At 39.8% G+C, this 15,995-nt stretch overlaps 1 pseudogene; it reads right to left on the minus strand.

The window, feature by feature from the left end:
• Nucleotides 1–196: 196 nt before the first annotated feature.
• LOC137291238 (low-density lipoprotein receptor-related protein 4-like) overlaps nt 197–15,995 on the minus strand; it is a 25,348-nt pseudogene continuing 9,549 nt past the window's right edge.

Genomic DNA, 15,995 nt, shown 5'->3' on the forward strand with positions numbered 1-15,995 from the left:
GTCAGGCAGCTGTTATGCCGGTCAAGCGTTGACGAAGACAGGCAAATGATGGACTCCAGTAAATCCATGTGTGAAGTCCGTGTCATCAACACAACCAGCCTTTATATACACAGTCACTGATTCGTGAATATTCGAGCACATGTGCCACCATCGCCATTAACAAGTGAACACACCACATACTTAAAGGGAGGCAACTTCAAAGCGCTACCTTAAAGCCTGCTGCCAACGTACTAATACCACTGAACTTTCCTGAAACGAAATGTGACCCGTAATAACAATCATTCAAAACTTTAAACATTGTGATCCAATAATAATGGGGCATGGTGGGCGAGCTGGCTAAGGCTAAGGCGCAGGCTAGTGATCCAGCGAGGTTGAGGTTTCGGGATCGAGCCCACCTGTGACCGGGTGTAAAAACCTTGGAGTCAACTTTGTGTGCAGACTCTTTCAGTGTTGTCACAACCCCTAGTGTACAGTACACAACCCTGTGCACTTAAAAACCCACGAATCCGTTCGTATATGACCAGATGGTGGCCACATGAACACGTGCATACACCTAGTTGCGGGTACAGCAACGTGCCGTAAACTTGGACAAAGTGCTGTGACTATGTGTCCCAGTCCACCCAGCTGTCGATTGGGTATCTCGTTAGGATCAGAGAGCCACAATAAACTTGGTGCACCTAGAGGCAGCAAGAGTTGTATACTCCCCAGGGAGTTGAGATTGAAATACGATGTGCTGTTGAGATTGACATCCGGTGATCGAGGGAAAAATACGAGCGCCTTGAGCATGCACTAGTGCGTGGATATGTGCGTTATATAAATATCCAATCTAATAACTATCACTTCATTAATGATAATGCAATTTATAGAAAATACACTCTCGTTCCTAGCGTAGACACCTGATTGGCTAAAAAGCCAACCAGTGGGGGTGATAAATTCAACGGAATGAGTCGTAGATGCATCCACGGTATAGTAGAGACATGTCGAAACGTATACCCTGGAGATATCGAGGATGCTAGGTTACTAAAGTACACGTATTTGTTGGTATGGAACGTACCTCCTTCAACGCAGGTTTTGTTATCTGATGACAAGACCAATCCACTGGGACAGTCACAGACAAAGAGTTAACTGTTGCTGGGGTTATATACTTTTGGCAGACAGAAGTGGGAACAGCCGCCCTTGTTATCACCACCAATCGTTTGTTAAGGAACAGAGCAGGCGTTAGCCTCTTAACGTACTGTATTATATTTGCCATAACATATCAGTTTACGCCAGTCGGCTACATTAAATGACTAGATTTCAGAAACTGAAGTTTTAGGAGTGATACTGTGATACTGCAAGTTAATTTGTAGAAATGCTCTGAATTCTCTGAAGTATATTCTTACTTCTTAGTATTAGTTGTCTGTAGGGAAGTAATACACGCACTCCCATGGGTGACGGAAGATTACTGGCTATTGTTTCCACTTCTCCGTCACTACGTCTTCCGAACTTGCTGTATTTCTTAACAGATTCAGAGTGCCAGTCAGTCCAGTAAAGGAAATCCTTTAAAAGAAAGCAAAGTATACAGCATGGGAATCATTTAAACACAACAACACACATGGCCAAAGTTTTGTTCCCCAACATCGTTGTTCGCAAACACTTGTAAAAAGCAGTTCTGCACGAGTCACCTCGACTATAGAAGTGGAAAAAGGATTGTGGACATGAAGGACTCTCTAAGGAACACACACACGTTCAACACTCACCTCGAATACAGAGGTGGAAAAAGGATTGTGGACATGAAGGACACTCTGAAGAACAGACACACGTTCAACACTCACCTCAAATACAGTGATGGCAAAAGGATGGTGGACATGAAGGACACTCTGAAGAACAGACACACGTTCAACACTCACCTCGACTACGGAGGTGGAAAAAGGATTGTGGACATGAACCACACTCTGAAGAACAGACACACGTTCAACACTCACCTCAAATACAGAGGTGGAAAAAGGATTGTGGACATGAAGGACACTCTGAAGAACAGACACACGTTCAACACTCACCTCAAATACAGTGATGGCAAAAGGATGGTGGACATGAAGGACACTCTGAAGAACAGACACACGTTCAACACTCACCTCGACTACGGAGGTGGAAAAAGGATTGTGGACATGAACCACACTCTGAAGAACAGACACACGTTCAACACTCACCTCGAATACAGAGGTGGAAAAAGGATGGTGGACATGAAGGACACTCTGAAGAACAGACACACGTTCCAGTCCCAACATGTTTGAACTCTCAATAATGTGCAGCTTCGAATCAACCCAATACAGTCTGTCAGCAATATAATCTGAAAGGACAGTGATCCATTCAGAAGGTTGTAAGGAGTATATATACGTTCAACTGAATACTTAAATATTTATATCGCGTAATGGAAAACGGGTTTACATCATACTAAAAAGGTAATATCACTGACAGACGGGACATAATCGATGCAGTGGACAGACAAAATAGGAAAAGGGATGGAAATCATATGGTTACAAACACAACAAACAACATGCTAGCCTATTAAGGATATGGTAATATCAACAATCAGCAATACCTTCTACGGAATACGTCTGTTTTGATACACACCAATTGTGAGTCCATTAGGCCAGGCGATGCTTGTGTTGACAATCACTTTCCTGTCATTCCCATCCATTCCACATCGTTCAATCTTAGGCTGTATACCCCAGTCAGTCCAAAACATAAGGCTGCAAGTAATGAAAAGGACAAAGAACGTCTCCTCAGAAATATCTACAGATTTAGGAAATTTATTTACTATTCAATATTTTCAGATTTCAGATTTATGGAATAGTTCACTAATTTCAATTAGTCAATCCCAATGAATACTGAAATGATTTATTATCTTGCGTGGTGGCGTGAACTATTTTCTCCTCTGATAAATCATGCTACACCTCTCATGAGTAAAGTTTTCATGTTTATGTTGTTTACTGTTAATGTTTACTATGTCATTAGTAGCTAAGTATAAGAATGGAACCGTTGTTCAATTGTCTCATTACAGACGCCCGATTTACCCATGGTTGGGATCCAGCACTATGGCTCTTGGTTCATCTAATCCTGTGTTAATCAGGGTCTTCCTCATTTTGCCATCCAATGAGGAAATTTCAATCCTGTCAAATCCAGTGTCAGTCCAGTAAAGGTGCTCGTGGATCCAGTCTACTGCAAGGCCATCAGGAGTGCTGACATCTGTGGATGCTACCTCTTCAACTGATGACTTGTTGTCAAAGTCAGCTCTGGAGAAAACAATTACATGTTGGTGTTACTCTGAATGTTGGCATTAATGACTGTTTTTGAATATCTGTAACTGAACTGCCATTTTTACACAGTACACATTACATTTTCAATACTGCAAGGCCATCAGGAGTGCTGACATCTGTGGATGCTACCTCTTCAACTGATGACTTGTTGTCAAAGTCAGCTCTGGAGAAAACAATTACATGTTGGTGTTACTCTGAATGTTGGCATTAATGACTGTTTTTGAATATCTGTAACTGAACTGCCATTTTTACACAGTACACATTACATTTTCAATACTGCAAGGCCATCAGGAGTGCTGACATCTGTGGATGCTACCTCTTCAACTGATGACTTGTTGTCAAAGTCAGCTCTGGAGAAAACAATTACATGTTGGTGTTACTCTGAATGTTGGCATTAATGACTGTTTTTGAATATCTGTAACTGAACTGCCATTTTTACACAGTACACATTACATTTTCAATACTGCAAGGCCATCAGGAGTGCTGACATCTGTGGATGCTACCTCTTCAACTGATGACTTGTTGTCAAAGTCAGCTCTGGAGAAAACAATTACATGTTGGTGTTACTCTGAATGTTGGCATTAATGACTGTTTTTGAATATCTGTAACTGAACTGCCATTTTTACACAGTACACATTACATTTTCAATACTGCAAGGCCATCAGGAGTGCTGACATCTGTGGATGCTACCTCTTCAACTGATGACTTGTTGTCAAAGTCAGCTCTGGAGAAAACAATTACATGTTGGTGTTACTCTGAATGTTGGCATTAATGACTGTTTTTGAATATCTGTAACTGAACTGCCATTTTTACACAGTACACATTACATTTTCAATACTGCAAGGCCATCAGGAGTGCTGACATCTGTGGATGCTACCTCTTCAACTGATGACTTGTTGTCAAAGTCAGCTCTGGAGAAAACAATTACATGTTGGTGTTACTCTGAATGTTGGCATTAATGACTGTTTTTGAATATCTGTAACTGAACTGCCATTTTTACACAGTACACATTACATTTTCAATACTGCAAGGCCATCAGGAGTGCTGACATCTGTGGATGCTACCTCTTCAACTGATGACTTGTTGTCAAAGTCAGCTCTGGAGAAAACAATTACATGTTGGTGTTACTCTGAATGTTGGCATTAATGACTGTTTTTGAATATCTGTAACTGAACTGCCATTTTTACACAGTACACATTACATTTTCAATACTGCAAGGCCATCAGGAGTGCTGACATCTGTGGATGCTACCTCTTCAACTGATGACTTGTTGTCAAAGTCAGCTCTGGAGAAAACAATTACATGTTGGTGTTACTCTGAATGTTGGCATTAATGACTGTTTTTGAATATCTGTAACTGAACTGCCATTTTTACACAGTACACATTACATTTTCAATACTGCAAGGCCATCAGGAGTGCTGACATCTGTGGATGCTACCTCTTCAACTGATGACTTGTTGTCAAAGTCAGCTCTGGAGAAAACAATTACATGTTGGTGTTACTCTGAATGTTGGCATTAATGACTGTTTTTGAATATCTGTAACTGAACTGCCATTTTTACACAGTACACATTACATTTTCAATACTGCAAGGCCATCAGGAGTGCTGACATCTGTGGATGCTACCTCTTCAACTGATGACTTGTTGTCAAAGTCAGCTCTGGAGAAAACAATTACATGTTGGTGTTACTCTGAATGTTGGCATTAATGACTGTTTTTGAATATCTGTAACTGAACTGCCATTTTTACACAGTACACATTACATTTTCAATACTGAAAGGCCATCAGGAGTGCTGACATCTGTGGATGCTACCTCTTCAACTGATGACTTGTTGTCAAAGTCAGCTCTGGAGAAAACAATTACATGTTGGTGTTACTCTGAATGTTGGCATTAATGACTGTTTTTGAATATCTGTAACTGAACTGCCATTTTTACACAGTACACATTACATTTTCAATACTGCAAGGCCATCAGGAGTGCTGACATCTGTGGATGCTACCTCTTCAACTGATGACTTGTTGTCAAAGTCAGCTCTGGAGAAAACAATTACATGTTGGTGTTACTCTGAATGTTGGCATTAATGACTGTTTTTGAATATCTGTAACTGAACTGCCATTTTTACACAGTACACATTACATTTTCAATACTGCAAGGCCATCAGGAGTGCTGACATCTGTGGATGCTACCTCTTCAACTGATGACTTGTTGTCAAAGTCAGCTCTGGAGAAAACAATTACATGTTGGTGTTACTCTGAATGTTGGCATTAATGACTGTTTTTGAATATCTGTAACTGAACTGCCATTTTTACACAGTACACATTACATTTTCAATACTGCAAGGCCATCAGGAGTGCTGACATCTGTGGATGCTACCTCTTCAACTGATGACTTGTTGTCAAAGTCAGCTCTGGAGAAAATGTTACTTCATGGATCGGCATTCTAAAAGGCGGCAACTTGAACTGAATTCTGAAATCTGCCAGTGTACATTGCACACAAGACTACATATGACATAAATCATCTTGGGTGGTCTATGAAAACGTTTTCACTTCAGACACCACCACGTTATGACAATCAATGCTTATTATTGGGTTATTACAGCAAACTCACCGATAAATAGCCTCTTTTGCTACATCTGTCCAGTACATTTTATTTTCAAGAAAGTCGAAATCCAAGGCATCTGCAGATGAAACCCATGGATCACCAAGGACCAGGCTAAGTTGCAGAGTTTCCAGGTCTATTCTACGAATATTTCTCCTGTTTGCCACCAGAAGCTATGGGTGACCGCCTATGTAAAGATTAGAAAAATACACATAAGTATGCTTGCGTCCAAAAGTCAATCGAAAACATAAAAAAATCAGATCAGCTGATGTGATTCCTACAAATTGACAGAAATACATGGCTGACATTTTTAATTTGACACATGTGAGTCAAATATTGTTATGTAAACAATAATCTGTTCTTTCTCCGACAGCTACTTGTGTCAGAAGATGACCATATATGTTTACAGTAATGACTGTACACACACACGCAACTGATTCCATGGCCCCATCAGAATCTGGGGTGACAAAATGGAACACAGGGTACATTCACTCCACAGGGTACATTCACTCCACAGGGTACATCCACTCCACAGGGTACATTCACTCCACAGGAATTAGTGTTGGGAATCGGTTAAAATCTCACAGGTGATGGTTCGTTCAATACCAATGAGCAATCATTGAAAAAAATTGGTTAGCGTAATTTTCCTAGATTTTCCTCGTAAGGTTGTTCTAACAGATAAGTATAGAGAAAAACCTTTGGTTCGGTGTATTTGTGTTACTTAGATACTGCGCAGATTCCACTGGCATTTTACACATCCAATGACGCATTTTGCTACTTCAAAGTGACAAACAAATCATGAACATAAACGGCTTAGAAGTTTTAAGAAATATTCAGCCATGAATTTTCAGAAAGTGAAGTGAGTTTTCTAACATTTCTAACAAGTTACATTCCACCATCACGTATTTCAAACTCCATTACAGTAGTTCCCAAATCGTGTTCGGTTATGAGAAAATATGATCGACTGATTGTCGTTTGGCCACTGCCACCAATATTCCATTGTTGCTTTAATCGGAACGCCACTAACAGGAATACATCCACACCACAGGAATACATCCACTACACAGGAATACATCCACTCCACAGGAACACATCCACACCACAGGAATACATCCACTCCACAGGAATACACTCATTCCACGGGAACACATCAACTCCACAGGAACACCTCCACACCACAGGATTACATCCATGTCACAGCATTATATCCACTCCACAGGAACATATCCACACTACCCATTCCGCAGGAACACCTCCACTCCACAGGATTACATCCACGTCACAGTATTATATCCACTCAACAGGAATACATCCACGCCATGGGAAAGCATCCACACCACAGGATTACATTCACGTCACAATATTAAATCCACTCCAGGGGAATGCATCCATTCATGTGGTGGGTATACAGTCGCGGCATAGGAAACCGTTTTGTGTCCAATACAGTCTTTTTTATGACGGTCCTACCGGCCACAACTGTCCAGGGCACACTGGAGCTCAACGCTTAATCATAATGACATTTTCAAACTCCATTGCCATAACAAATGGGATTGATTAAACTATTGCTAGCTAGGCGACACAAGTGATATTTTGCGTCAAAGACATACCGTCGGCTTTGCAGTATCTCTTGTTGACGAGTGAATAATTGGCAACACATTCGCACATATAGCTTCCCTTGGTGTTCTTACAGATCTGAGAGCAAGCGCCATGAATAGGATTGTCCTGGCACTCATCAATGTCTGTACACACAGTCTGTGAATCATTCGTGAGACTGTAACCTGGATTGCAGTCACACTTGCTCGTATTTCCGGACAGGCTTACACAGATTTGTTCACATCCGCCATTGTTATTTCTGCAGGGATCATCAGCAAGGGCAAAAAGGACACACGGCAATCGTCCCATATAGTAACACGACATAGAGGCAGTTAGTCTCTGGTTATCGGGCCAAGGATACTACGCCCTATTGCATATTGAAACATCTGTACGGAAGGACAGGAGTACTGCAGACGCAAGAGACCGATCAGTGACAGTTGCCGCCATTCGACTATGACATATCGTCATAAGACAGGGTGATATATTGTTAAACAATTTGGTAATTGTATTGTTATTTCTGTGAAGATTCAGTAAAGCTCAACATATCGAGTATGACAGTTGTCAGGAAAGTATTACCGTCTTATGTAAGGTGTGGCGACAATGTGCTGCCTTTTGAGTTGAGTGTAATCCTCAGTTTCAATCACACAGGTATAGACTAATCTAGCACATTCTGGTAGGTCGGTGGGACTGTATAAGGGTGAAAACGCCGTTCTTTAGATCATCTCATATTACTTTAAAACCAGCGTTGAGTGAAGATAATGTTTTCACCTGGTAATAGTTGTGTGCATGCTAATAGTATAGACTTTATAGCTGCTACTCTATTTGCACAGCCTTTGACCTTTAAACTGTCACTTTACTGTGTATTGTCATTGTCATTATGTTCCAGTAATCAGCATTAACGTGAAGAATAGTCAGTTATATAATACAACTGTTAATTGCATATCAACATTTCCTTGACGTTTTATTTCAAGGTTAATTTATTACTTCGATTTGGATGTCGACTTCATCAAAGTGAATTGCTTTATGAATCTTACATCATTTAGACTGTTTGGGTTTATCATTTTTCGCCGTACCCTGTTATATTCCAGCTACATGTATTTGGCGACGGTCTGGAAATATTCCAATTTGGATCAGATAGACCAGTGATCAACATCAAGACATCGATCTACGCAATTTGGATGCGATTATATAAGCACTGTTCATGTCATAAGCACCTTAATGCTTCACGGAATCTTTTAATGACGAGTCCCTGCCATTTGGTTCTCTTTCAAATGCTAGAAGACATTCTGCTAAAGCGTTACGTACTTGCTTCTCTTCCTAAGAACCTTTCTATTTATTTTACCCTCAACGCTTAATGAAGAAGATTGTACACGAATACAATTCAAATTAGGAAGTCCAGGGGTCAGTCACTGACGCTGAGTTGTTATCGATGCTATGTCTACATCCCATGCACCCACTCACCAGGGCAATTTCGTTCATCTGAGCCATCTTGACAGTTCTCCGCACCATCACACTGGACAGATTTCGACACACAATAACGCCCATCTAAACACATGATCTCGTCACGGTCACATACGGTGTTGCCTGAAATGGACAATGCTACTACATGTAAAAACTAGAGGCAATATTCAACGGTATCAAGAAATCTAAAAGTAATATTGCAGGTGAAACAAGGTGATATCCTCTTGAGAAATGAAATATTTACAAACGATAAATCTGAAAAAGAATTTTAATAATGCAGTCATCATAATGACCGTCACAGACTCAGGACATTTACCAGACGTTTTGCATAATTGCTGGGAACGCATTTCCTTACAGTAAGTTTCATCACTGTGGTCAAAACAGTCGAAGTGTCCATCACACCTCCAAGCGTCAGAGATACACATGCCATCGAGACAGCGAAACATGTAGGCATCACACGTCCGTGATGACTCTTGAATGAAAAATAAATTTTAAATTCATATGCTGCTTCGCTGGAAAATAAGCAGTTCACCAAATGTCGCGTGCTCGCGATCTCGTACTTTTGGCATTTTTGGCGTATTTCCAAAGGCCGATCGAGAATGCGAGATCGCGAGAATGTCCCTAACAGCAGTCCATACTCACTTCTATACGACACCGGCAATATTTCAGTCATATAGTGACGAGAACAAACATAGTACCGTCATTGTTACATACACAGTACATCCGTGAAGCTACAATTTTGTCGCCATCAAAAGCGGTGTCTAAAATAAATGGGCAAGTCTGACCAGTTCTCCCACTTCCAATTTGTGGAAATGGGGGTGGAGCGCTGGTTAAGGTGGCTGACTTTGTGTGCTGGCGATTAGGTGCCTGACAGAGGGTGTGAGTTCGAATCCCTGATGGCACTCAACCCAACAAAAGTACTAGACTTTGTACATGATTAAGGAATTTTAATCCCAAACTAATGCTTCATTTGACCACTTTCTAAATGACATAGAGTAATCACAATCATGGAAAGATCACCTTTTTAAAAGAGAGAGGAAAACAGCTTGCATTTTATTTACCAAGACAATGCTTTGTCTACGCTTTCATAAATCTATCTCCGCTGTAAAAATATTTTGTACTGCTGTGGAATCACCTGTATGTTGACCAACGTACCACAATCGGCTTCATCAGAGCCATCTCCGCAGTCCTTATCACCATCACACCCCCATCTCTGTGATATGCATGGTCCATTGTCACAGGTGAACTCGCCTTCCTTACATGAAACAGCTAAAAGATAATTCCAGTTATTAAACAAAATCTGATGACATCACATTTCTAAAAAGTGTTTTATTGAATGAATATTATGGACAAGGGACAATACTAACTTAAAAATATATTCGCAGTTCAACTCGTACATGGTCAAAAGTGAATGAGTACTCAAAACAATTCCTTTTATCTTCCTTGCCGTTGCAATCTACACTTCCACATACCCAGCTTGAAGAGATGTACTCACCATTACCGCAAACGAACATATTTGGGTTACATGTATTTTTGCCTAAAATGAACATAGAAATCGATCTTGCTTTTGGTGTGTCCGTTTAGGACCATACTCCGAGGTGATCTACGTTAGAACACATAATTGCTTGATCTCAAGAACATGATGGATACAATGACACGCATCAACTCAGTCACCGAGCCTGACCATCCGATCCTTCTGCAAAAGGTATGGGTAGTCGAAGATCTCTGCAGAAGCCTGTTGTATTCAGTGGTCAAGGACGAACACAAATTACACTGCTCACTTGAAAGAAAAATAAAGGCTTGTAGCTGAAATGCTTTGATACAATGACATGCATCAACTAAGTCACCGAGCCTGACCATCCGATCCTTCTGAAAAAGGTATGGGTCGTCGAAGATCTCTGCAGAGACGTGTTGTGTTCAATGGTTAAGGACGAACACAAATTACACTGCTCGCTCGAGAGAAAAATAAAGGCTTGTAGCTGAAATGCTTTTCAATTACACATGCATTTGTCTGAACAAACCCACGACGACAATTAGGTGTATCAAATCCTGACCAATCTGCAAAAGCGGCTGTTTGGAAAGTTTGTATCACTTTTAAGATGAAAGGCCAATGGCATGATATACTCACTACAAACGTCCTGAACTTCATCTGAGCTGTCGTCACAATCGTCCTCCTTGTCACACGTCCATCTATTAGGGATACATTTCCCATTGAGACACGGAAACTCATCTGCAGCACAAGTAGGTTTCGCTGAAAGTAAAAATACCACTGTAATGCACCCTATATTAGATCATATTGACGTATCGTGAGCTTGTACTTTTTGGAAGTGCATCCCAGTCAGCAGTAACGTTACACGTTAAGCTGCCTGTGATAGTATAGTAAGAACACAGAAACATGCAACATTCTGATTGTAGATTATCATCAAACTATTTCAGATTGTCATACTCGAGATTATCTCAAAAGGTGTGTAACATTCTGATTGTAGATTATCATCAAGCTATTTCAGATTGTCATACTAGGGATTACCTCAACAAGGTGTGCCTTCAGTAAGACACACTCCGCTGCCTGACCGCTTGCTGTGTTACATTCTACATAACTGTTTCTCACTCTCCCACCACTTCGGTGAGTTGACATTATATTTGTGACCCCTTAGTTTAGACCTGACTTAGTTGTATTATACCTCTATTGTGAATCTCTGTATTTTGCTTCATATCTTGCCTTTGTGTTTGCTGAATACAAATATATTGAAAATTTCAAACTTCGCCGTGTTATATGTTTCGCCGGTTCTGAGGGGATTTCTTACCACTTTGGTCAATCGCAACAATTGAAACCATATCCGCATGTAGAGTTTCATAGCTATTGTTGAAACGTGTTTTGTATGCTGTTTAACGTTGCATTCAGCAATACTTGCATAAATAATTTGTAAAACATTGAATCTGAACCAGACAATCCAATGATCAACATCATGAACATCGATTCACGCAGTTGCCTTACACCCTATCCCGTTAGTCGCCTCTTACGACACGGGTACAGTCAGGAAAGTGTTTCGTCATAATCTGACCTTAGGTGGTAACCAAGGGGTAAGTAATCACGTACGATTCATATGAATCTATATATAAATGGATAAAAACTTATTGCATGTATTTTGATTTTGCATAAATATGTATTTTCAATGAAAAAATTAATTTGTCAATGACATAAATAATGACACGACAGACCAGTGACGGCCCGGGTTAGAACAGGTCTTCAGCAACCCATGCTTGTCATAAAAAAAATGACTGTGCTTGTAGGAGGTGACTAACAGTGGTCAGGCTCACTGACTTTTTTGACACATGTCATCGGTTTCCAATGGCACAAATCGATGTTCATGCTGTCGATCACTGGATTGTCTGCTCCAGACTCGATTATTTACAGACCGCCGCCATATAGCTGGAGTAATGCTGCGTGCGGCGTAAAACTCAACTCACTCAATGACGCGACCTCTTTTCCAAATACTTTCTGGTACTTACAGCAATTGCTTTCGTCAGAGTTGTCTCCACACTCGTTATCTTGATCGCATATCCAAGACCATGAAATTAATTTTCCGTTAGTACACTCGTACTTGACGCCCGGCAAAGTGTTGTTGTTTACAGCACCTTCACCTGGATGTAGTGTGCAATAATCACTGGTTGAAGAATAGATTCCTTTCATCACAGTAATTGATATACATGTACAGTGAAAGTCGGCATTCGTCGAACCGACAAAATATGCCGGTATCGAGGGCATGCCGGTTCAGAGACCTTTTCCCTTTTCCACATGTGTTGTACGGTGGAAGCTGTCAAAACCGGCATCTGTCCAATTCAACAAGTTGTCAACACCTGTTTATAATCAGGTAATTTTGCACTTTTGTTATCACCGGCTCTACAATCCGGCACATTGTCCAAACCGGATGAGTGACGGTTTAGACAGCTTCCAAAGTAATATATTCTCTGTTTTCTCAAATCAATCCGAAACGGTTTTCCTGCCAATTTGGATTAATTTTTATAATATAAGTGACACGTGTCAATCAACAATTTGCAACATCAATAAGCTTAATGCTGATGGCAATCCACTCTGCTAATCAAAAGGAAAGCTCAAGTATCGGATGTCGGTTCAGAGAGCGTTAGCTACTGTACAAACAGTCAATTGGGTGGTATTTGTTGAGCCGTAATCCAGAATAGATCGGATTAGAGGGTGTGGAAATGATCATAACTTAAGTAGCTTCTGTCAGAACCAAAGTCTAGTGCCGATATTGAGAGCATGCCGTATTGGAGAGATGCCGGTTACTGTCATTAAAAACAACAATACCCTTTTGTCTTCCATAAGAATAATTCCGATCTTAAGGAAGACAGTAGTTTAGAAGTCATCTTATTTAATATGTCTGACACAGCGTTAACCTGACTAATTCATCAGGTGGCTTCTAAACGGGCTTACTTTACAAGCTGTCTTCATTTCTCCTTTTTTACTGGTAATATAAACTGATACCTTCGGCTTCATTTTTGAGATATGTATTGTCTATTTTCCTTCCTGATGAGAGACTGTCCACATTGTTATCGGTTCCGTTGCTAGTTGCAAGGTGAACGTCATAGTGATAATGTCATTATGTTGAAACATATTCTCTCAGAAGGCTTCAAACATAAACATAGTAGTAAACATTTTAGGGTATCAAACATCGTAAACATGGCACTTTTATCGGTACCACGTTACAAAATGGTATTTTCAAAGGTTTTAATTATATGAATGGTAGCTTTAAGAGTATCACATATAACTGGTGCTGTAAAAGATGTTAAACATGGAACGTTTAATGGTATCAAACATCAAAAATGAGCGTTCATCAGTATCAAATGTCAAAATTTTACTTAAAATATCAAAGTGATTGATTAAATATCAAAGTGATTGATTAAATATCAAAGTGGTACTTGCCATGTGCAAACAGTGAAACTATCCCTACTGCTACAATAATAAATGACCCAGTAGTCATCTCGCAGTGATGGAGGAAACAAGAAGTTCAAAAGTCGTCGATGTTGAGCTGTGTCTTGGTAGTGGTTCCTGTGTTGATACAGACAATAGGGGACATAGAAGATAAAGGAGATAAGGAAAATACAATAGGAATATTGGTAAAAACAATGAGTGTTTTCACCGAATGTAGCAATGTGGTGTCTTGAAAGCAATCACCTTTCATGTGACCTCACGATTCCGTTAGTCATCTAAGAAAAACATGGATTACTGAAGACCAACTGATTTGAATTGAAGATTTTTATTCCGCTGGACACATACTTTAAATAATCTAACAAGAAAATCAAAACAAATAATAACACCCCCCCCCCCCCCCCCCCCCCCCACACACACACCCCCAAAAAAACCCAAAAATACAAAAAAAAACCACAAAAACATCAAAACAAAACAAAATAAATAAATAAATAATTAAAAATAAAAAACAAAACAAATAAAAACAAGACAAAACACAAAACCCTGTCAGATTGGTTGTGGTGTTGGTTATGCCCAGCGACGCAGTGAGCTAGAAAACCCAGTTAAGTAAAACCTGTCATACACGGAATATATACGTGGAGATGATAATCACTCAAAGTGCTTACTTTTAGAAATGAACTGGTGTAATGAATTGAGAATGTCACTACTTGTTGAAATATTCAATGCAGCGTTACGGTACAAAGTAGTTTTCATATCGTATTCTTGAATATAAAAATACAACAATTGGTGCAAGATCGTTCAGATAAGCAGTTAGTCAGAGCTCCATATGAGGCGCGTATTTGCGAATTTTACTCGATAAAAATCACATTTATTCAGTTACAAATCTGGGTGTAAGAAAACCCGCCAGCCAAAACTCAATAGGTCTATAATTCCTTTTGTATTTTACTCATTTAACACCGTGGCAACCAAACTCTACAACAGTATTCACAAACGGTATCCTATGCCTATATATACACATGCTATTATAGTACTAGCCACTATTTGGGCTGTACTCACGTAACTTCCTTGCTGAGTATTTAGAAATGGCTGCCAAATGTTTGGCAGTATGACAATTAGTAAAAACTTTTAGTCTATAGATATGCATTGATATTTATATATTTAGAAGAGTTAACTACTCAGTAAGGATAAGAAACTGTGTGTAAAAGTACTCAATTCTTTAAACTATTGTGAGTATACAAAATGCTAATTACCCCCCAAAATATGAAATTACTCATACATGAACAGAAATGGGAGTAAATATCTAATTATCTGGAGGCGTGTAATCATGAGTCAGACGATAATACGTTTTGTAGAAAGTTACGAGTTTCTACAAATATCGTCTTTGTCTCAGCGTGTTGTATTGGTTTCCTTGTATATTTTATCATGACTGGTGCCACAAATCCTATCCCATATAGCTCTTAATGCGTCGAAATGTACGTTTTCTAGTAGAGTTACCTCTTCAGTCGTACAGTTATCCCATCTGTGACAGCTGTAATCAAAGAGTGATAAGATAAAGGAGCTAATTAAAGTATTTAGCGATATACGATATTTCAAACTTCTCAGACAATTGATCATTGGACTAATTTTCTTTACCATGTCACCTATATGAATTTTCCAAGAACAATAGCTTTGAAGTGTTATACCTAAGTGTTTATGGCTATGAACTTCTTTAATAGTTTCACTATTCATTAATAAGTTCGGCCTGGCATAATTTTTCGTTTTATGAGTGAATGTTATACTGTCCGTCTAACTAGGATAAAAACGTGCTGGCCACTTTCTAAGCCAGGCTGCTATAATATGACGATCTATTGTAACATATACTGATGTATCACCAGCAAAAAGGCGAATGTTACTGATGAAGGGAGAGGTAGGGGAATTGTTGGGGTTGTTGTTGTTGTTGTTGTTGTTGGTGTTGGTGGTGGTGGTGCTGGTGCTGGTGTTGGTGTTGGTGTTGGTGGTGATGTTGTTGTTGTTGTTGGTGGTGGTGTGTGTGTGTGTGTGTGTGTGTGTTGGATGGATGGAGAGGTAGGGGAGTTATTGTTGTTGTTGTTGGTGGT

Source organism: Haliotis asinina, chromosome 7 (genome assembly GCF_037392515.1).
Source record: "Haliotis asinina isolate JCU_RB_2024 chromosome 7, JCU_Hal_asi_v2, whole genome shotgun sequence".
In the NCBI taxonomy this organism is placed as follows: Eukaryota; Metazoa; Mollusca; class Gastropoda; order Lepetellida; family Haliotidae; genus Haliotis; species Haliotis asinina.